The sequence below is a fragment of the Empidonax traillii genome, unplaced genomic scaffold (genome assembly GCF_003031625.1).
Source record: "Empidonax traillii isolate 1590-97213 ecotype Southwest subspecies unplaced genomic scaffold, ASM303162v1 scaffold1216:size234177, whole genome shotgun sequence".
Classification (NCBI taxonomy): Eukaryota; Metazoa; Chordata; class Aves; order Passeriformes; family Tyrannidae; genus Empidonax; species Empidonax traillii.
The window spans coordinates 171,716-181,050 of record NW_020956409.1 but is presented as its reverse complement, the minus strand read 5'-3'; the positions used below and the strand labels follow the sequence as shown (position 1 = coordinate 181,050).

General features: G+C 40.2%; 1 protein-coding gene across 3 annotated transcripts in view; it reads left to right on the top strand.

Annotated features, from left to right (window-relative positions):
- Positions 1-9,335, top strand: part of FGD5 (FYVE, RhoGEF and PH domain containing 5) — an 89,677-nt gene that overhangs the window by 11,550 nt on the left and 68,792 nt on the right. The gene's annotated exons all lie outside the window — the stretch shown is intronic.

The following is a 9,335-nucleotide window of genomic DNA, read 5'->3' as shown; positions in this document are numbered from 1 at the left end:
AAAAAAAAAAAAAAAAAAAAAAAAAAAAAAAAAGACACCAAATTAACTCTTTACCTTGTAAGTGAATACTGGATCTGGGTCCTATGATTTGCAGACAGAAACCAAAGAGGATTCAAAAATACTTGGTTTATCTAGTTGATCTAATTATTGTGAGTGGGAGGGGAGAGCAGAAAGAGCTTGCCTCGTTCTTCAGGAAGAAAGGTTTCTGACTTCTTGACTGAATGAAAGGAGAGCCTAATTGCTGGAAGTGGTCCTACTTCATTTTTTTCATTCCTGTCAATTTCTTAAAACAACAATATGTACATTATGTTTCAAAGTACATCAGTTAAGTATAGATGAGAAAATCCCAAATCATTAAGTAATCAGACTAGACAATTAATTTTAGAAGTTGCTTTAAAGGCTATCATGGCCCTTTGACAGAGCTGCTGATTTGTAAATGAATTAATAGTTCTGTCTGAAATCATATGCACTGATTACATTAATAACAATGTTTACCCCCATTCCATTAGGTTATTTGCAAGCACAAAAATGTGTTTTTTTCATATTTACATGCACTCAACACCTTTGAATTTGAATCTGTTGTCAGATTATAACATTCAATCAGTGGAATGCAGAAGTGTAAATAAGAAGAGTGATTTTTGTTAAGTTCACGTTCAACAGGTAAATAGAAAAACAAGGTGCAAAGCCAATGAATGAAGAGGAATGTCTTCAATGCATTTTGTTAGAGCTGTGTGGAAAATATAAAAATATTAAAGCAAGGTTTTCATGTCCATTTCCATCCATTGTTCTCCCAAGGATTTAATACTTGTGTTGCTTTGCAATGCTTATTTTTTCTGCTCATCTGCCTTGTCATTGTGAACAGAACAAACTATCATTTCACACACCCCTCTTAGGGTATTTCAAACTTGGGGAGTGAAAGAACTTTAACACCTCTGAATGAGTCTTACAAACTATTTCTAAGACAAGAATGGTGTGGGAGGGTGAGTAGACATGGGCAAAGAGATTGTATCAAGGCTTGAGCTGTGGATCCAAATGCACCTGATACTGTGGGGTCTTGGACACAGGCCTGTAGTTTAACTCTTTGGAGATGCTGGCTGACCGCAGTGTTGGGAGCCCCAGTGATGATGAGACTGGGACATGGTGAAGTGCACTGCAGCTTCACAACATACACCACCACATGCCCAGAGCTCTGCTCAGCAGAAGCTGCATTACTCACTTGCTTTCAGCGGTTTGCATTGCACCCAGTACACTGATGTTTGCTCCTGAAAAAGCTGGCCAGTTCTTTGTGTCCATGAAACACCGCCCATTTTAGGTAGTTCTTGAAGAACCAAGTTAAAAATACTAGAACTACGTCAATTGCTGTGACTTGGGCCCATTTATGAACTTCCTGTGGAAGCCTGTAGTTTCAAAGGGAGAGCCTATCCAAACTGGTTCAGGAAGTCTCAGGGTCAAGGCGTGAACATAATTCTTCAGTCTGCTGCTTGTTGTGCATGCAGTTTTTGTGGTTGGGGGTGAAATGAAGGCTAGGATCCTGTACAACCCCTTTATCAAGATAACCGGGGTGGAGGGGAAGAGCACCAGGCAGACATAATTGCTGCTGCGATAACTCTTATTTACTGTATTTGTCAGCATGTTTTGGACAAAGACATGCCAGAAAAGTTTTGATGAAATGTAAATGGATAATACACATCCAGTGGCATAATATACTTGACGAAACAGTGTGTGGTCTAATTGTAAAGCAACACAAATCATCTAAGCACATGCACCTGTTTAGACATGTGTACATGATGTATGAACATGGATGTTTTGCTTCCGGGTAAAGCAGTTCTTCCTAAAATACCTCACCATGGGTTTAAGATTTCTGTTAGGAATACCTGTCAAACATAGCTCTACCACAACCATACAGGGATAAAAATTACTTTGAACTCCAGCCTGCTCATATCCCGAGGCTTATTTTGACCATTTGGGAGTACCAGTGTTTTGGATGAAACCCTTGCAATACATGGGACTTGAGCCCGTGAACTTCTTTTTGGAGCATTCACCTGCAGAGTGCTTGTATATAGCATCTGCTGATACTTTACAGAAGTGCTATATTTTTGATGAATGGCCAAGTACAAGTATTTTATTACACTTCAGAGGACAGAATGTGAGAGTGTTATAAAAGATTATAATAATCCAGGAACCCTCACTACTGTGTGTGACTGGGGAAAAGCAGGGTTGGAGGGGGGCTATCAGATGAGAAGATTCACTGTTTAATTTTCTTGCTTGAAAGGAAAGACCATGTGTAGTAGATTTAAACCAGTATTTTCTAATTAGAAGCAATCAAGTTTATAGAAAATGTCCAATAATGAAGGTGTTCTAGAAATAAATCTTAACTTAGAATTACTATTGCCAGAATAGAACTGGGAATACTGCCCCTGAAGAGCAGTAATTTTATATCCTCAAAATCTAGTTATCTGGTATTAATAATTAAACTCTAATTCAGGTGTATAATAATATAGATCATCACTAGTCTTCTGTACAGTATAGTAATAATGCATCTTATGTGACATTGGACAAAATTTTCATGATCTTTCCCCAGTCCACATAGCCTGAATCAGACTCAATTTTCCTTTTCCTGTGTAACCTGTTCTAAGTGACCCTGCCTTGGCTGGGGGAGGGTTGGACTAGGTGACCTCCAGAGGTCCCTTCCAATCCTAAAAATTCTGTGATTCAGTGGTTTTTGAAAAAACACTTTCTGACTCCTTTTCACTGAAGATTTGCACTAGAGTGCAAAGCAAAACAAACCCATTGTTCAGCCTGAAAGAAAAGACAGTTGTGCCCCACCTCTGGGACAGTACACTCTAATTTACAGCATTGCTTTGACCCTCAACAGCTCAGAGCAAATTTACCACAGTTACTGACTAGACTTTTCATCAGATGAAAGCCAGTTAGAATTAAAGTATTTCGCGTGTGTCTTAGAGAATATCTTCACTAATGCAGCTTGACCTTCAAAGCATCAGCTGTGTAAATGGCACTGTGATAAACATCAGAGTGATGGGAAAGAGGTACCTTAAACGCTCATTTCATAGTCTAGGAGAGATGAAGAGAGTCTTTCATCACCGTTTATATGAGGTCAGGAAGGTGGCATCAGTTGGGCATCTGCAGAATTTCATTCCCTCTTTTTGCTTTCTACTTACAGTCCATTATTTAGATTTAGCAGCTTTGCTAAGTCTCAATCCTTCTTTCTGCTAAGATGCTCAAAATCCAGAGAGGAAAGAAGATAGATAGAAGAGAGGAGTAAAAGGAGTATTCTTGCAGGTCCACAGCTAATCCCACTGTTAAGTATTCATAAAAAATAAGGCAAAAGGCCACATTGCTTTTACCTCTACATTCCTATATCCTTCTACATAAAATGGTCACTGATACATGCTCGAAGAGCCTCAGTCTGATCATTGTACTTAACCAGCAGCAGGATTTGCAAAGACTGACTCTTGAGTTCTTTGGGGCCATTGTGAGGATTCCAGTGCTCTATGCAATTACACCAAGGCTTATGTAGTATCTAATAGGTCTCTAGAGTTGCAGTCTCATGCCTGTAAATTACTCCCAAGACTCCCAACTTTCCACAGCTTTTCAAGATATATGTAATCTATCTGACACTTCTCAGCCTTAGTATAATTAAGAAAGTTGATCATATTATAGTTAGACAGAAAGAGAACCACTGCCAATGGTTGGTGGGTCATAGGGGACGCAAACCCCCCTCCTGTAAAAGGAGAAAAATCCAGTGGATGAGAAGTTAGTTCCCCCTACAGTGAAGCAAGCTGTCCCCCTTGCATCACCACTGGATTTATCAACCTCTGTTCAAATGATGCCATTTAAAGTGGTTATATCTTCTCTGCTTCCTGCAGGTCATCAGTCACTGATGAGCAGCCTGGAACAGTCTGTATGACTGCCTATTCCCTGCCATTCTGTAGGACACACAAAAACTAGCCTAACAAAAGCTGAGCATAATAGACATCTTAAAACTTAATTTCTCTGTCTATAAATGGTCTGAATAGCATGCTACTAAGACACGCATATGTCATTAAGGTGAAATTTAAACCATTAGAGTGACTTTCCTCCAAATAGCACATTTTTAACCAGTGAAATCAAGATGTCATATTTCTGGCTCTTTCTGCTCCTTCAAATGAGAAGTATGAATGCTATATAAGATTAAATCTTCCCAGAGGGAAGGAGGATCAGGGAATGAGCTTAGACACAAGGGAAAGAGGTATTCTCACTTGTGATCTGGTGAACATGATGGAAAATATCATCTCATCAGCTTTCACCTATTATTGCATTTTGTAGCATAAACCTGAAAGAAAGTTTTGTAAATTCTTGGAGAGTAAGGGATCCCAGTACTATATCCTTACTTAGAGCTGTTCATAACCTACTGAAATTCTTGACAGTAGCCACAGCCAGCTCTGACATGAGATGTCTTTATTTCTGTTTACTTGAGTATTGTCTGAATTGCCACAGGGAGTAAGAAGGTGACAGCGGTTAATGCAGGGCTTCCAGCAGCTCAGACAGGGAGCAGTCTGTGGGAGATAATCCCTTGCTGGTCAGGGCTGGGCAGTGCTTCACCTTGCATTGTCAGGCATTAGAGACGGAAAGACAGCTACTAAATGCTCTTGGATGGCAGAGTTTTTCTAACAGGCACATTTAAGAAGTGCCTCTGGACAGTATCAGGAATATTATATTAACACCAAAGAAAGAAAGATTTTAATACATTGCCCACATTCAGGTATCAATCTTACACCAGCTCCACAACCGCTTTCCTGTTTCCTCATATCCATGGAGCTGTCTGTCCTGATTCCTGCTGGGGATGCAGGTGTGGGGTGACAGTGTGGGTAGCGAGGAAGTCAATGTGCCCCCCCAGTGCAGCTTTGTGTTGCACCTCACCATCCTGCACACACAGCAGCTGTGTCCCAGCACAGCCTCAGAGGGCCTTGTTGAACCTCATCCCATTGGAATCAGCCCAACTCTCCAGTCTGTCCAGGTCCCTCTGCAGAGCCTTCCTGCCTTCCAGCTGATTGACACTCCCCCCCAGCTTGGTCCTGATCTTCATGTCCTGAGGGCTCATATACCTGCGTAGACTTCAGAAATACATTTCAGTGGGGTTACACAAGAGGAGAGAATCTGCTGTGTATTGCATGTTTGCCCTGGATTGTGTTTATAGGGCATAGAAGTGATATTGGTGTGGTTTAAGCATTCCTATCACCATGCAGAAAAAAAAGCATGTGCTGCAGACAAGGTGATGAGACTGCACATTGGCAAGATGCAGCCTGTTTGAAATGGTCAGGCCTTTTACTGTCGATGAGTGTTCTATGCATGCCTTTCTCCTCTCCCACCCCCACCCCGAGACTTACTGAGAAGATTTATTGAATGAGAGATTGCACATTAGAATTCTGCAGCCTTTCCAGAATCCACTGCTCAGTGACATGGGGTATATCTCTAGATTAGATTTGTAACAAAAGCAACAGAACGCTATTGCATTTTAAATACAAAACTAATCTCATAGTTTATGGTTTGATATGCCACCCAGCAAAGTGATTTATAATGTGCAGCACATTTTTAATTATCCTACAAGAATTCTTCTTTTACAGGACCTAAAGGGGGGGTTAATATAAAAACTAGCTTAAAGATTTAGTGTTCAGTGGCATGGAACAATTCATTTTATCTTAATAGACTAGAGTTAATGGATGTAAGAACATATTGAAGAGGCACTGTCTGTTTTGCTAAGAACCCTCTTAAAGAGCTTATAAAAGGACCCCTTCACTTGAGTAATTGGCTGGAATAATTAGATGCTGTCTGTCAAATGTGTAGAGCAAGCAGATTTGGACCTATCATCAGAGAACACCCTCTGGTGCTTTGTCTGATTTATGCTACACCACCTTTACCAGTATCACAGCGATGTCATCAGACTTCTTTTTCTCAAAGGAAATACAAAGCTAGGTACTGATAAACTGAGACAAGTGATAGCTGCTTGTGTCTGCTCCACAGTCTCCATACAGCCATTCTCAGCTGTCTCAAATTAAGTACCTTTTCAGTCTGTTGGCAGTTTGTCCTTTTGTGTTGAATACATCTAATAAACTCAGATACCAATCCACTACATGCCCCTGATGAGCCCTCTGGGCAGATGGGCCTATTCAGGAATAGCTACTTTGGTGTTTCTGGTGAAAGTTTCTTACCCTCTTACATTTCGGGTGTCAGTCTGTATTCTTAGTTCTGAGAGTAGCCTAGAAGAGCTCAGAAAGGACTCTTCCTTAGCACACATTCTCAGAAGTAATGGACTTCATACAGTAGAATACATCTTTGAAGTCAAATCTTCTGGTCCTTAAATAGGTAAGGGTGATATGTGAGATAAAACTGAGCACCTCAAAATCTTTCCTTTAAACTTTCTACTCTCACACTGTCAGGCTTAAAAAATCCAGCCAATGGCAGTGAAATCTGCAGAGGGACCTGGACAGACTGGAGAGATGGTCTGATTCCAACAGGATGAGGTTCAACCAGGCCAAGTGCCGGGTCCTGCACTTTGGCCACAACAACCCCCTGCAGCAGCTCTTTTCCAACCCAGCTGATTCTATGATTCTCTGAAATAAAACCATATAAGAGTGAATACACTCAGGATAAAGAACCACTGTGAGAGTAACATATATTGAAATGAAAAAAATGTAAAACAGAAGTATTTTGTCAGGACAAGCAATTTATCTTGTCATTTGATTGCAGTTTGAAGGAAAAACATTGCTTCAGTGGCTACAAGAGGTATTAAATATGTGTGCCTAACTGACAAGTCCAAGAAAAAAACCCCAACAAAATAAAGGAATTATGTAGTTCTTGACATTTTTTCTGATTGTTTCATTTGCAAGTAAAAAAAAGATAAATACTAAAGTAAATTCTGAACTAAAACATACTTTTGAGTTGCAGAATTAAGATGATTTTGATTTTCCAGAATTATTGAGGGGAGAGGGTTGGAATTATTTAATGGATTCATCCCAGCCAAATGTCATAAATCTATGCAATTTTTAGTCATACCAAACCTGATTTTTAACTAAAAAGGCCTCAGCCATGCAAAAGTACAGCCAGCTCTAATTTTAATCTGGGAACTGAATCTGACCTCTTAGGAGACAGAGGAGAGCCACTGAGCACTTTCCTTCAGCCCTATAGAGTAGCAGTTAAGATCTGTTTCCTTCTGGAAATACTGTCCTATAAAAACTGGGTGAATCTCTGAAATACAAGAAAACTAAGTTCACTTGATGATGCTGCCCCCAAATGTCAGGAAAAAAACCCCAGACACAAGATCTTGGTTAGTTTCGAATTCTGGAAATCCCTTCTAGAAGGAGAGCCATGAAAATAAGAGATTTCTTAGTAGTGTCAGTCGCTTTCATATGCTCTCAGATCTCTCTGAATACTGATAGGAAAAGCTGCCAAACCTCCCTGCCCTTCTCATAGGGAGGTATCTATGCACACCCAGCTTGCAGGAGCTCAGGAACTTTAAAACCCAAGAGATTGGGCACTGCTTTGTTCTGGACTGGTCAGGAACATTCTGGACACAGTCTCTCTCCCACTTCTGAGGTCACTGAACCTTGCAGCACTATCATTAAGAAGCATTATTCTGGTAACACAGGAAAAGGTGATAGTATTTTTCAGTGTTTTCCTATGCCATGACCAAATGACAGGACGAGCATGTGCTGGCCTGAGAGCAACAGAGAGCTCAGTTTTCAGCTTTTACTTCGAGGGATCTGCTATGTAAAACTTCTCAAGTCTTTCCTGGTAGCAAAATTATTTTGGGGATCTTAGCACAAGACTAAGATACATTTAGCACAAACTACCACTGCTTCAGAAAGACTCTGTGGGAGAGATCTAGGGCAGGGCTGACCAGCCATGAAAATTGTCTTTAAGAGTGAAGGTCATTTTGGTCGATAACAAGAAAGATTGTATAATCTGTACGTATTCCTTTGTGGCTCTGGCAACACAAATAGTTGGAGTAATGCTGGTAGCAGTAAGGGAGGAGTCTGCTAAGTCTCACTTCCATCAAAATTACCTTATTCTTTTTTGGGTTTTTTTGGGGGGTTGCTTGTTTGTTTTGTGTTTGTTTGGTTTTGTTTTTTTTGTTTGGTTGGTTGGTTTTGATTTGTTTTGTATGGTTTCTGTTTTTGTTTGTGGTTTTGCATTTTTTTGTTTTGTTTTGTTTTAATAGGGAATATTACAATTACAAACCTCACTAGAGAGCTTTCCTTCTGATCCTAGCTTCATTGCATTTTTCCCCTGGTTTGTCCTCCCACCATGGCTGCACGGTGTTGATAAAGCAGCTGATCCTGCTGATACAGGGAAATGACAACTCCCCTTACATCTTAAGAATCCTGCAGGGCAGTATGGTGGTCATTATGTTAAACTTATTGTGAGTATTTTCCATGGAAAAAGTATGGAATAACAAAATGAAAATAGAACATAAAGACTCTACTTCCAAGTTTTAGTGACTAGATTGCAGTGCCAAAAATAAACAAATAATAATCAGGAACATACCCCTGATCTCGAACTATAATATGTGCCATTCCATCAGACAGTTTCTTTTCAAGAAATGTCTTTTTCTAAGTGGATCTAGGACTCATGGTCAGAAGAACATTTGTAAGTTTGTCATAGTCAGAAAAGTGACTATGTAAGCTGGATGAGAAAATGTTACGGTGCCAGATGCTCATTTGGGGTGCATTTGTATGCTCTGCTGATTTGTACCTCTGAGGATATGAACAGCAGTTTATGATTTGACTGCCTTGATGATTCAGGCTGGCACCTGAAAATAGAGTGAGCTGAAACATTTTCCAAAAGGGAAAAATACACAAAAGCATTCTATGTGACTGATACTTCTGTTTTGACAGAATTTAAAGGAACACGCGTATGCTGTAGCCTAAGATATAGAAAACCCAGTCTCTGCTTCTTGCAGGTCTGTTTTTTGTCCCAGATCACTTTGTATCAGTCAGCAGTGGTAATTAGATTCTGAATTTCTCACAATTCAGTGCCTAAGACACCAGCCATAGGAGAAAGAAATACCACAGGTTTTGGTCTCAAGGCAACCAAAAATGGGCACAGTTCTGTTTCATTTCTAGAACATCTGAAATAATTTCAGTTTTCTGAGACTCAGAAATAAATTTCACAACTTCAAATGTTGCAGCAAAGCAAAACTCCTGGTAGAGTCCTTTGCGAACTGAGCTAACACTCCAGACTCAGCAGCAATCATTGTCGTGGTTTAACCCCAACCAGCAGCCACTCGCTCACTCCCCCACCAGTGGGATCAGAAAGGGAATCAGAAGGGTAAAATG